The following is an 11,546-nucleotide window of genomic DNA, read 5'->3' on the forward strand; positions in this document are numbered from 1 at the left end:
AGATCGTGAAGACAGCCAGATATGTTCATACATGTTGCTGGTACGAAGCTTAGTGTACAAAGCTTTACACCCTGTTCTACCAGCAAGGATGAACCTTAGTTCCAGACCCAAGAATTCTTTTCTAACCTGGAGGGGAAGGAAAGAAGGGCCTTTCAGAAAGCTTGGCTCTAATTCTTCCAAACAATTTCTCTGTGTTACAGTCTTTTCTATTTTCCTAGACCCCAGGCATTTGAAATTGAAAAACCAGAAAAAAGTTTTTTATTTTTTAATTTCCCCCCTCTGCCTTTTGCTGTCAAGTACATACCCTGAGAGGGTGAGGACAAATCAGCCTAGCTACCTGAATTGAAGGGAGGAGATAGCAGAAAAGTAGCAATACTGATAATTGGTTACTACTTCAAAAAGTTTAACCGGGTATCCATGTGATAGGGAATAAGGACAATGGAAGTAAAAAGCTAAAGGATTTGCCCAAGTCTTAAAAGGCTCTTATTAGGTGAGGTGAGATAATGGGTGTGAAAAGGATTGGGAAGGTGGCAAGCATTTCCATTGGTTGTTATTACTGACACTTTCGCTTTTATAGGAAAGCCCAAAATTCAGGTTTTTAATTGTTATAAAAGCTGTGGCAGCACACTTTGTTGAGAGCTTTTGTTTCCAGGATTCATTAAAGGAAAAAAAAAAATGGTTCAGAAGTGTTATTCTTATTTATATATGCCAAAATTGGGAAGTAAAAAATGAGAAATATTAAAACTTCAGTAGAGAAACCTCACTTATTCTATCATTACTAAACTTGATATTTTACCTTAATTCTGCTCTTTATAGAGAATAAAGCACTGGAATAAGAGTCAAAATATCTGGAAGGTATTTCCATTTGATCACTAAAAAATTCTACACCAAGGAGCAGAACTTCTTTGAGCCTCACTTGCTTACTCTAAAATGGGGAGTTAAGTTCTTAATGATATCTGCAATGGCTTACAAGTTTAACTCTCCAATTCTCTCATTGTTCTACCTTCCAAAGTCCCTACCTTTAGTTCCCAAATTTATCTGTTGTGTAGATAGTTGTTCAGTCACTCAGTTATGTCCGACTTTTTGCAAGCCCATGGACTGCAGCACACCAGGCTTCCCTGTTCATCACCATCTCCTGGAGCTTGCTCAAACTCATGTCCATTGAGTTGGGGATTCCACACAACCATCTTGTCCTCTGTTATCCCCTTCTCCTCCTGCCTTCAATCTTTCCCAGCATCAGGGTCTTTTCAAATGAGTTCACTCTTCGCATCAGGTAGCCAAAGTATTGGAGCTTCAGCTTCAATATCAATCCTTCCAATCAATATTCAGGGTTGATTCCCTTCAGGATGGACTGGTTTGATCTCCTTGCAGTCCAAGGGACTCTCAAGAGTCTTCTTCAACACCACAATTCAAAACCATCAATTCTTTGGCACTCAGCCTTGTTTATGGCCCAACTCTCACATCCATACATGACTACTGGAAAAACAATAGCTTTGACTAGATGGACTTTTATTGGCAAAGTAATGCCTCTGCTATTTAATATGCTGTCTAGGTTGGTCATAACTTTTCTTCCAAAGAGTAAGTGTCTTTTAATTTCATGGCTGCAGTCACCATCTGCAGTGATTTTGGAACCCAAGAAAATAAAGTTTCTCGCTGTTTCCATTGTTTCCCATCTATTTCCCACGAAGTGATGGGACCAGATGTCATGATCTTTGTATTTTGAATGTTGACTTTTAAGCCAGCTTTTTCAGTCTCCTGACTCACCTTCATTAAGAGCCTCTTTAGTTCCTCTTCACTTTCTGCCATGAGGGTGATGTCACCTGCCTATCTGTGGTTATTGATATTTCTCCCAGAAAACTTTATTCCAGCTTGTGCTTCATCCAGTCTGGGATTTCACATGATGTAAAATGCATAGAGGTTAAATTAGCAAGGTGACAATATACAGCCTTGGCGTACTCCTTTCCCAATTTTGAAGCAGTCCATTGTTCCACTTCTTGTTCTAACTGTTGCTTTTTGACCTGCATACAGATTTCTTCATAGGCAGGTAAGGTGGTCTGGTATTCCCCTCTTTTTAAGAATTTTCCACAGTTTGTTGTGATCCATACAGTCAAAGGCTTTAGTGTACTCAATGAAGCAGCAGTAGGTGTTTTTCTGGAACTCTTGCTTTTTCTATGATCCAAAGGATGTTGGCAATTTGATCTCTGGTTCCTCTGCCTTTTCTAAATCCAACTTGAACATCTGGAAGTTTTCAGTTCACATACTGTTGAAGCCTAGCTTGGAGAATTTTGAGCATTACTTTGCTAGCATGTGAAATGTGTGCAATTCTGCAGTATTTTGAACATTCTTTGTCATTGCCCATCCTTGAGATTGGAATGAAAACTGACCTTTTCCAGTCCTGTGGCCACTGCTGTGTTTTCCAAATTTCCTGGCATATTGAGTGAAGCACTTTCACAGCATCATCTTTTAGGATTTGAAATAGCTCACCTGGAATTCCAACACCTCTACTAGCTTTGTTTATAGTGATGCTTCCTGTGGCCTACTTGACTTCACACTACAGGATATCTGGCTGTAGGTAAGTGATCATACCATCATGGTTATCTAGGTCATTAAGATTTTTTTTCTATCGTTCTGTGTATTTTTGCCACCTCTTCTTAATATCTTCTGCTTTTGTTAGGTCCATACCGTTTCTGTCCTTTATTGTGCCCATCTTTGCATGAAATGTCCCCTTGGTATCTCTAATTTTCTTGAAGAGAACTCTAGTCTTTCCCATTCTATTGTTTTCCTCTATTTCTTTGCATTGTTCACTTACAAAGGCTTTCTTATCTCTCCCTAATAGAGCCAATGACCTTTTGGGGTTGTCTATCCTCAGTATAGTTTATCCTATCCTAATGTGACTAAGGAAGTGAAGGTGTGGAGGAAATTAATGAAAACAAATAGAATCCCAAGAACATATAATGAAGCTTTTTTCTTTCTTTTTTCTTTCTTTCCTTCCTTCTTTTCTTTCCTATCAGAACATTAACAAGTACCAGAAATATAAAGATGAACAAGACAAGGTTTCATTGAGCTTTATCCAAGCAAGTCTAGATCATGAACTTCCTCCTCCCACTCTGCCTATCCAAATCCTACCCATCTTTTAAAGTTTCAATTCAAACCCCGCTTCCTCAAGGAAGTCTCAAGAAACACCCACACATACCTCTCAGATCACTAATTTGGTAACTGTTCTTAATAACCTTACATGCAGCAGAGTACAATCCTCAGCCAGGGCTGCCATGTAAAGTTATACAGGTTGTTCCCTGTATAAAGTGATCTGTCTGAGAAAGAAAGTGGGAGCTGAAATCTAGCCTGCACTTCCTTGTCAAACTGTGTACTCTTGGGGTGGTATCTGCCCCAAATATACATGATGATTTTGTGAGAATAATGCCTAAAAAAAAATTTTTTTTTCAAGATCTACTGTGCAGCAATGAAAGGTGGGGATAATCTCTGCTTCCCTGTTCTTCTCACTCAGATCATAGTCCATTCTGCCCTTTCCCCTGAGGCCTCCAAGACCAGTCTCCCAAGACTTCTGTTTTAGTCAGCAAGACCATGTATTCCAGAAGATCTTGAATCCCCTCTCAAACTAAATAGTTGGAAGGAAACAGTGAGACTAGATGTGATAGTTCATGTGTCCTGTGTCATGTGACACATGATGATACATGTGTCATCTTGACAGGCTCTGGGGTTCCTGGATTAAATAATATTTCTGGGAAAGTCTGAGAGGATGTGTCTAAATGAGGTTAGAATTTGAATGTGTGGACTCAGTAAAGAAAATTTCCCTACCCAATTTGGATGCACACCATTTAATTCACTGAGGGACTGAATAGAACAAGAGGAGAAGGGAGAAAACTGTCCCTTGTTTTGCCCTCCTCACTACTGAGTTGGGACATATCTCATTTTCTCCTGACCTTAAACTGGGATTTACGCTATAAGCTATGCTGGTTCTCAGGTCGCAGACTGAGCCTGAATTATACCACTGGCTTTCCTGAGTCTCCAGCTTTAAGAGGAAAGATTATGGGACTCCTCTACCTCCACCGTCAATTCCTCATAGTAAATGATAGCTAGCTAGATGATGGAGAAGGCAATGGCACCCACTCCAGTACTCTTGCCTGGAAAATCCAATGGACAGAGGAGCCTTGTAGGCTGCAGTCCATGGGGTCACTAAGAGTCGGACACAACTGAGCAACTTCCCTTTTACTTTTCACTTTCATGCATTGAAGAAGGAAATGGCAACCCACTCCAGTGTTCTTGCCTGGAGAATCGCAGGGACGGGGGAGCCTGCTGGGCTGCCATCAATGGGATCGCACAGAGTCAGACACGACTGATGTGACTTAGCAGCAGCTAGATGATAGATACAGATGAGAGATACATAGATAATAGCTAGATATCGATAGATGATAGAGACAGATATGATGGATGATAGACATTGCCTATTGATTCCACCTATTGATTCCGTTTCTCTGGAGAACACTGACAACACACAAGACAACAGTTTTGTATGAATGTGTCGATTAGTTTCAGTGTCATACCCCCATGAGTAGAATTTGATGAGCAAGTAGACTTCTGGTGAGTCTACAATTTTCCAAAGAGTTTAGAATTTTTATTCTGAAATAATTATAGATTCCATGGGAGGATGCTGAGGAATATATAAGAAAGTCCAGTACTGTCCTCCCCCAACTCCCTTTCTGCACCCCATATTAACATCCCATACAATTGTAGTATAATATCAAAATCAAGAAATTGACCTTGACACGATTCATAGAGTTTATTCAGATTTTACCGTGAACTTAATTGTGGTGAGTGCATGTGTGCACAGATCTATGCAATTTCATCACCTGTATAGCTCTACATGACCACCACTACGATCAAGATACTCAGTGTGTGTTCAACCACCACAAACATTTCCCTGTCACTAAGCTCCCTTTTCCCTCACCATTGCTAATCCCTGGCAACCACTAATGTGTGCTCCATCTTTACAGTTTTTTAAAATTTCAAGAATGTTACATAAATGAAATTGTGCAATTTTATATCTTATCGTTATTACATTAACAATATTATATTTATATATTTTAGTTTGTTGAGCAAATTACTATAGCTATGGCTATTTGGAGTTCTTTCCATTGGATCCTGTATTCCTTTGACATACCCCCAACATTGTATGTTGTTTTGTTTGTTTTTTTTTTGTTTTGTTTTTTCCTTTGGTAGCATGTTCTTACTTTATGGCACTATAGGGTGCTCTAGGCTCGTTTTATCTGTTTACTGCCCCAGTCCTAGCATCAGTCATTTCTTTAAGGATCCCTTAAAAGAACAACGTTAGAAACCAAGAGATGGGCCCTAGGCACGCACATATATACCAGCGTATCCTTACTTCTTGGCCCTTTCGGCTGGCAAAGTATGTGTGCATACTAACCAGTGTATATACACTGTATATTGCTAGAAATATTTCCATATGTAATCATCTGTTAAGCACGAGTCTGAGCTGGTATCTCTAATTCATTACCATGGATTATTCTAACCTCCTTCTCTTGCACATCTGTAATGTTCTACTCCAATAGTGAGAATCCTAGCTTTCATTATCTTCTTCCATTTCATTTACCCAATTGTTTAATTCCAGTATATCAGTATCAGAGCAGTTGACCTATGATTGTATATCTTTTTCAAATTGGCTTTTTTCCTTACCATAATTCCTTTGAGGTTTATCCAAGTGGTTTGTATCAGTAGTGGACTTTTTCTTGCTGAGTAGGATTTTATGGCATGGAGGTACAAGGGTTTTTCACCTATTCACTTATTGAAGAATATTTGCATAATTTACAGTTTGAGGCCATTACAAATAGTTACTATGAATGTTCATATACAAAAACCTATGTGGAAATAAATTTTAATTTCTCTGGGGAAATTGCCCAAATCTCCAATTACTGGGTTATATGATAAATTCATTTTTAGTTTTGAAGGGAACTGTGAAACTATATTTCAGGGTGGTCATACTATTTTACATTTCTACTAACAATGTGTGAATGATCCAGTTTCTTTGCATCCTCACTGTCATTTGATGTTATCGTGACCTTTTCTAGTAGGTTTGTAGTGATAACTCACTGATTGCATTTCTGTAATGGCTAATAATGTTAAACATCATTTCATGCATTTATTTATCATCTGTACATCCTTTTATCAGAATATCTGTGCTTGTATTTTACCCATTTTTATTTTTTTTAATTTTTAAAATTTATTTATTTCAATTGGAGGCTAATTACAGTATTTTAGTGGTTTTTGCCAAACACCAACATGAATCAGCCATGGGCACACATGTGTTCCCCATCCAGAATCCCCCTCCCAAGGCCCTCCCCATCCCATCCCCCACGGTCATCCCAGTGCACCAGCCCTGAGCACCCTGTCTCATGCATCGAACCTGGACCGGAGATCCGTTTCACATATGATAATATACACATTTCAACGCTACCCTTTTATTTTTTTAACATTGAGTTTTGAGACTTTTTCTTATATATTCTAGATATAAGAGTTTTATTGGAGATGTGATTGCAAATTACTTTCCTAGTCTGTAATTTGTCCTTTCATTTGCTAAAGTCTTAAAACGCTCTGAAACATGACTTTTTCATATCTCAGCATGAGGAAACAGACTCAACAAGGTAAGGAGATTTTAAAAATACACAACTATTAAGAGCGTAGCTGGAATTAGAACTCACTACGTACATGCTAGCTCAGTACTTTTTTTTTTTAATGACATCTTGGTTATGTCATGCTTGGTAATTTTCTTGATGCCAAAGAGTCTTTCAATTAAAATAGTATGTTATTTTGGAAGGAACCTTAGATAGCTTATAGCTCAAGTCCTCCAGTTTACAACTTATAAGACTAAGAGCAGGGAGATTAAATGAATCATTGATACTCATGGCTTCATAATTAATGATGGAATCCAGCCTAGAGCACAAGGCTTGGCTCTCAGTCTGGTTGTTTCCCTGTTCTGCCACACTCTCTCTCATTAGCCCTTAAACCTCCCCAAATCCAGCATGTTCCTGTCCCAGGAGCTTAGGGGTCAGGAAGGACAATGACTTGGGAGCCCAGAAAAGAGCTCTTTACCTTGGAAGGATGAGGGAAAGTAAAGAAGGGCAGCAGAAAACAAATGAAAATCAAAGGAAGTGATGTGGTCACATGAATACCAAAGAGAGCCTTGGAAGTCTCACTGATGAGAATGTGTGGAGGCTGCTGACACCTTGTGAATGTTGTCACTGCACCTCAAAATAGATATATTATTTATTCCCTTGCAATATCTGTGACAATCTTAATCGAGACTATTTGTGCCTAAACGTTTGCTGTTATCCTGACTCAAAACACTCAAAACAAAAAATATTTCTCTTAACTAAGTGAATCTTTCTCAGTGCAGCAAGATGTCTATTACATTGCTCCCTCCATCACCCATCTCCACCCTCCCACACATACCCAAGCACAGACTTGTCTAGATTCCAGCTAAGGTAGGTGGTGATGGACACACAGAACTAGGGAAAGGCTCTGCTTTTCTTTCTCCCAGAGCCAAAGATGTTGACTTAGGAGGGTGTAGGTTATATACTCTGTGCTCATCGTGATCAAGAAAATATGTATGTTTAGAAAAAAATGTGAGGCCCCTTAGGTGTCTCTGGGGATATTTCATTTCATTTTTAAAAACTTACATTGTAAAAATAAAACACTGATATAGAAAACACACAAAATATGGCTTCACATCTTACTGTAAGGTCAATCCTCAAAAGCACACCCCAGTTTAAAAAAAATAGAACCCATCACACTACCCCTCTGGTGTTCTTCATTCCAACATAGCCAAGTGTTAGTTGCCGAGTTGTGTCTGACTCTTTGCAACCCCATGGACTGTAGCCCACCAGGCTCCTCTCTCCATGGAATTCTCCAGGTAAGAATACTGGAGTGGGTAGCCATTCCCTTCTCCAGGGGATCTTTCCCAATCCAGGGATTGAACCCTGGTCTCCTGCATTGCAAGCAGATTCTGTACCATCTGAGCCACCAGGGAAACCCAGAACCAAGCCCTCCTCCGAACATCTCCTGAGTTTTATGGCAATTATCTCCATACAGCTCTCTATGGTTTTATCACCCAAGTATATATCCCTAGACATGCAGAGTTAGAAATCCCTGATAAGCTTTTAGGACCCTTTGAGTCTACATGCCTCCCCTTCATCCGTTTCTTTTCTTTACACACACCTATTGAGGAACCTGGGCTATTTGACTTGCAGAGCTGCTCCCGGTGTGGCTGCTGCTGGATGGACCCTCGTGGTGCATCTGGTCCTCTGGCTTCAGGCTTCTCTGAAAAGGGGTGATGTTAGCAGCTCTTGATGCTTAGGTAGAAATCTATTCGTGTATTAAGGACTGAAAAGGGGTGATGTTTTAATCTTGTCATTACCTTCACTGACTAGGTGACACGCTTTCATACATGCTTTTCCTTGTCTTCTCTTTGTTTTTTGTTTTTTTATTTATTTTTTTGGATTGTCTTCTCTTTGGATACCTCATGGTACAGTTAATATAAGAAAAACAGAATAAATATTTGGTGCTTTCTTTTATTTTCAGGATCGTGAATATTTCCTATCACTCTGAAAGGATTACCAAGTGGCTTTTTAAAAATACTATTTTAAACTCAAGGACAAATATATTTGAAAGGTTTTAGCCCACTGCAATTATTATCATTATTGAAGCTCAAATTGACCCATCTGTGTCCAGCTGGATTCTCTTCAAGTTGGCTCCTAAAATGTTTTTATACAACCTCAACTGTTTTATATAACATAGTAGGTTTGGTAACTTCTTGGCTATCTGGGGTCACAAAATGTTCTAAGCTCATCTCATAATTTTTCTTTTTTGTTTCAGATGAAATGAAATGAGCCATTTCTCTAAGAATTCTTGATTTTTTTTATTTTTTTAAAGTGGGCGATGGTATTCTAAGACCACAATCTGGGCACTGGGATAGATAGATTAGATTGATAGAATCTGAAATAAATTTGAATTGCAAGTGTTTAAGTATGAACTTAGCATGTGTGTGTGTGGAGGGGGGGTGTTTGTGTATGTGTGTTTCAGACTGATACTTCTAAGTCAAATTTATTTCAACTTTCTGTATTTGGATTGTAAGAGTTTTTTGTTTTGTTTTGTTTTGTTTTTTAACTAAAACATATCTGTATCTCCTTAATTTCATCTCAAGACACATAAGGGTAAAAAACATAGAAAAAGTATAATCTTTTCTTTTAGCTCCACATATATATACCATAGTATCAGTGAAACATCCCTAATAGATACCATCAATATGATTTCTGAAATGATGAGGAAAAAACCACCATGTGCTGTCCTCCTCTCATTTTTACACCATAACTATATGCTTACCTTGTCAGAACCTCAAGAGCAGAGTACTTGTTCCCTCTTAGCACACACCCAGTCTTAGTTCTACAAATGACTGTTTAGTGCTCACCACCAGACATGTCAGTGTCTCTCTAGTTATTTTGATGTCTAGCTCACCATCAAATAAATTCCCAAGAAAAGCCTCATAGGAATACAATTTCCTGAGCTCTCCATGAAAAGAAGAGTTCACCTTTATATTTAAAAGTTCTTTTGCTGGATAAAAAATCATTGGCTCACACTTTCTTTCTTTGAGTAAGTAAGTTCCTCCATTCTCATCTGGCATGGAATGCTGCTTTTGAAAAACACAATTACAATCTACGGTTTTTCTTATATGTCACTTTTTCTTTTTGTCTAGATACTTTTTTTTTTTCCTTTAAAATTCAATCATTTTACTATAATAGATTTTAGTGTTGGTCAATAGTATCTTTAAACATATGATTTAAATTTTTTTAAGGGAAGGGTTTTTTTGCAATGTATTTTTTAGATCTTATTCTGTTTCCTTGCTTTGGTTTTCTTCTTTAGGGACTTGGAAGGAAAGTTATGACAAACCTAGATAGCATATTCAAAAGCAGAGACATTACTTTGCCAACAAAGGTCCATCTAGTCAAAGCTATGGTTTTTCCAGTGGTCATGTATGGATGTGAGTTGGACTGTGAAGAAAGCTGAGCACTGAAGAATTGATGCTTTTGAACTGTGGTATTGGAGAAGACTCTTAAGAGTCCCTTGGACTGCAAGGAGATCCAACCAGTCCATCCTAAAGGAGATCAGTCCTGGGTGTTCATTGGAAGGACTGATGCTGAGGCTGAAACTCCAATACTTTGGCCACCTCAAGCGAAGAATTGACTCATTGGAAAGGACTCTGATGCTGGGAGGGACTGGGGGCAGGAGGAGAAGGGGACGACAGAGGATGAGATGGCTGGATGGCATCACTGACTCAATGGACTTGAGTTTGGGTGAACTCCGGGAGTTGGTGATGGACAGGGAGGCCTGGCGTTCTGCGATTCATGGGATTGCAAAGAGTCGGACATGACTGAGTGACTGAACTGAACTGAACTGATAATGTTCAAGGATCTTCTTTTGTGGTTTCAATTTTAGTCACTATGTCATGAATTCTTATCTCTTTACTTTATCTCTTAGATTTAAAATTTTTTGTTTCATTTAATCTTCTATTTCACTTCAAGTATTTTCTGTTGTGTTTATCCACTCTTGTATTCCTTCTGGTTTAATCTTCATTTTTTATATTGTTTTCGTTTCTTCTAATTTTTTCCTGACTTCTCTCACTTCATTATTGAGGTTTTCTCACTCTAATTTATGTTCTTTTTTCACATCTTTCAGCATTTTTTCATATCTTTTAGTTCATTTTTAAACAGTAAGTTAGCATTTTTATTTGTTTTGTGGATATGTTTTACTCATATATTTTTATTCTGCCTCTTTCTCTTTTTCTTTTAATAACTTTTATGAGAGATGTTTGAAAGTTGATCATTTTCTGTCTCTAATCTTTATCTGAAATTAATTTTCCTGAAGTTTTAAAGAGACAAGACTGTGGATAGTCCTAATTCTGCAGCCTTCCATTTCCCTGAAGTGTTAAAATGTTGACTTGTTTTCTAAGATTTCCTGACAATGTTTCCCTTCCCACTTTTATCTGAATCTTCTTTTCAATCCTAATATCCCTGTTCTCTCTAGTGTCATTTTAAGTGACACAGGATTTGACCACCAAGTATGTTCTCATTGGGGATGACAGAGGATGAAATGGTTGGATGGCAACACCAACTTGATGCACATGGGTTTGGGTGGACTCCAGGAGTTGGTAATGGACAGGGAAGCCTGGTGTGCTGTGGTTCATGGGGTCGCAAAGAGTCGGACATGACTGTGCAACCGAACTGAACTGAACTGATGCTCTCATTGGCCATGTACTATTTATTGGGTAGATTTTCCTGGCCTGGGAAATCTCATGGACTGAGAAGCCTGGCAGGCTACAGACTTTTGTGAGTACAGGTTCACAAAAGAGTCGTACATGACTTAGCAACTAAGCCACAACAATAGAAGCCATCTCAGCACAAAGTTAAGGTTTTCCCCAACTTTAATTGTGGATATGACACGCAAAATGAAAGAAAATG

The sequence above is a fragment of the Ovis canadensis genome, chromosome 23 (assembly GCF_042477335.2).
Source record: "Ovis canadensis isolate MfBH-ARS-UI-01 breed Bighorn chromosome 23, ARS-UI_OviCan_v2, whole genome shotgun sequence".
NCBI lineage: Eukaryota > Metazoa > Chordata > Mammalia > Artiodactyla > Bovidae > Ovis > Ovis canadensis.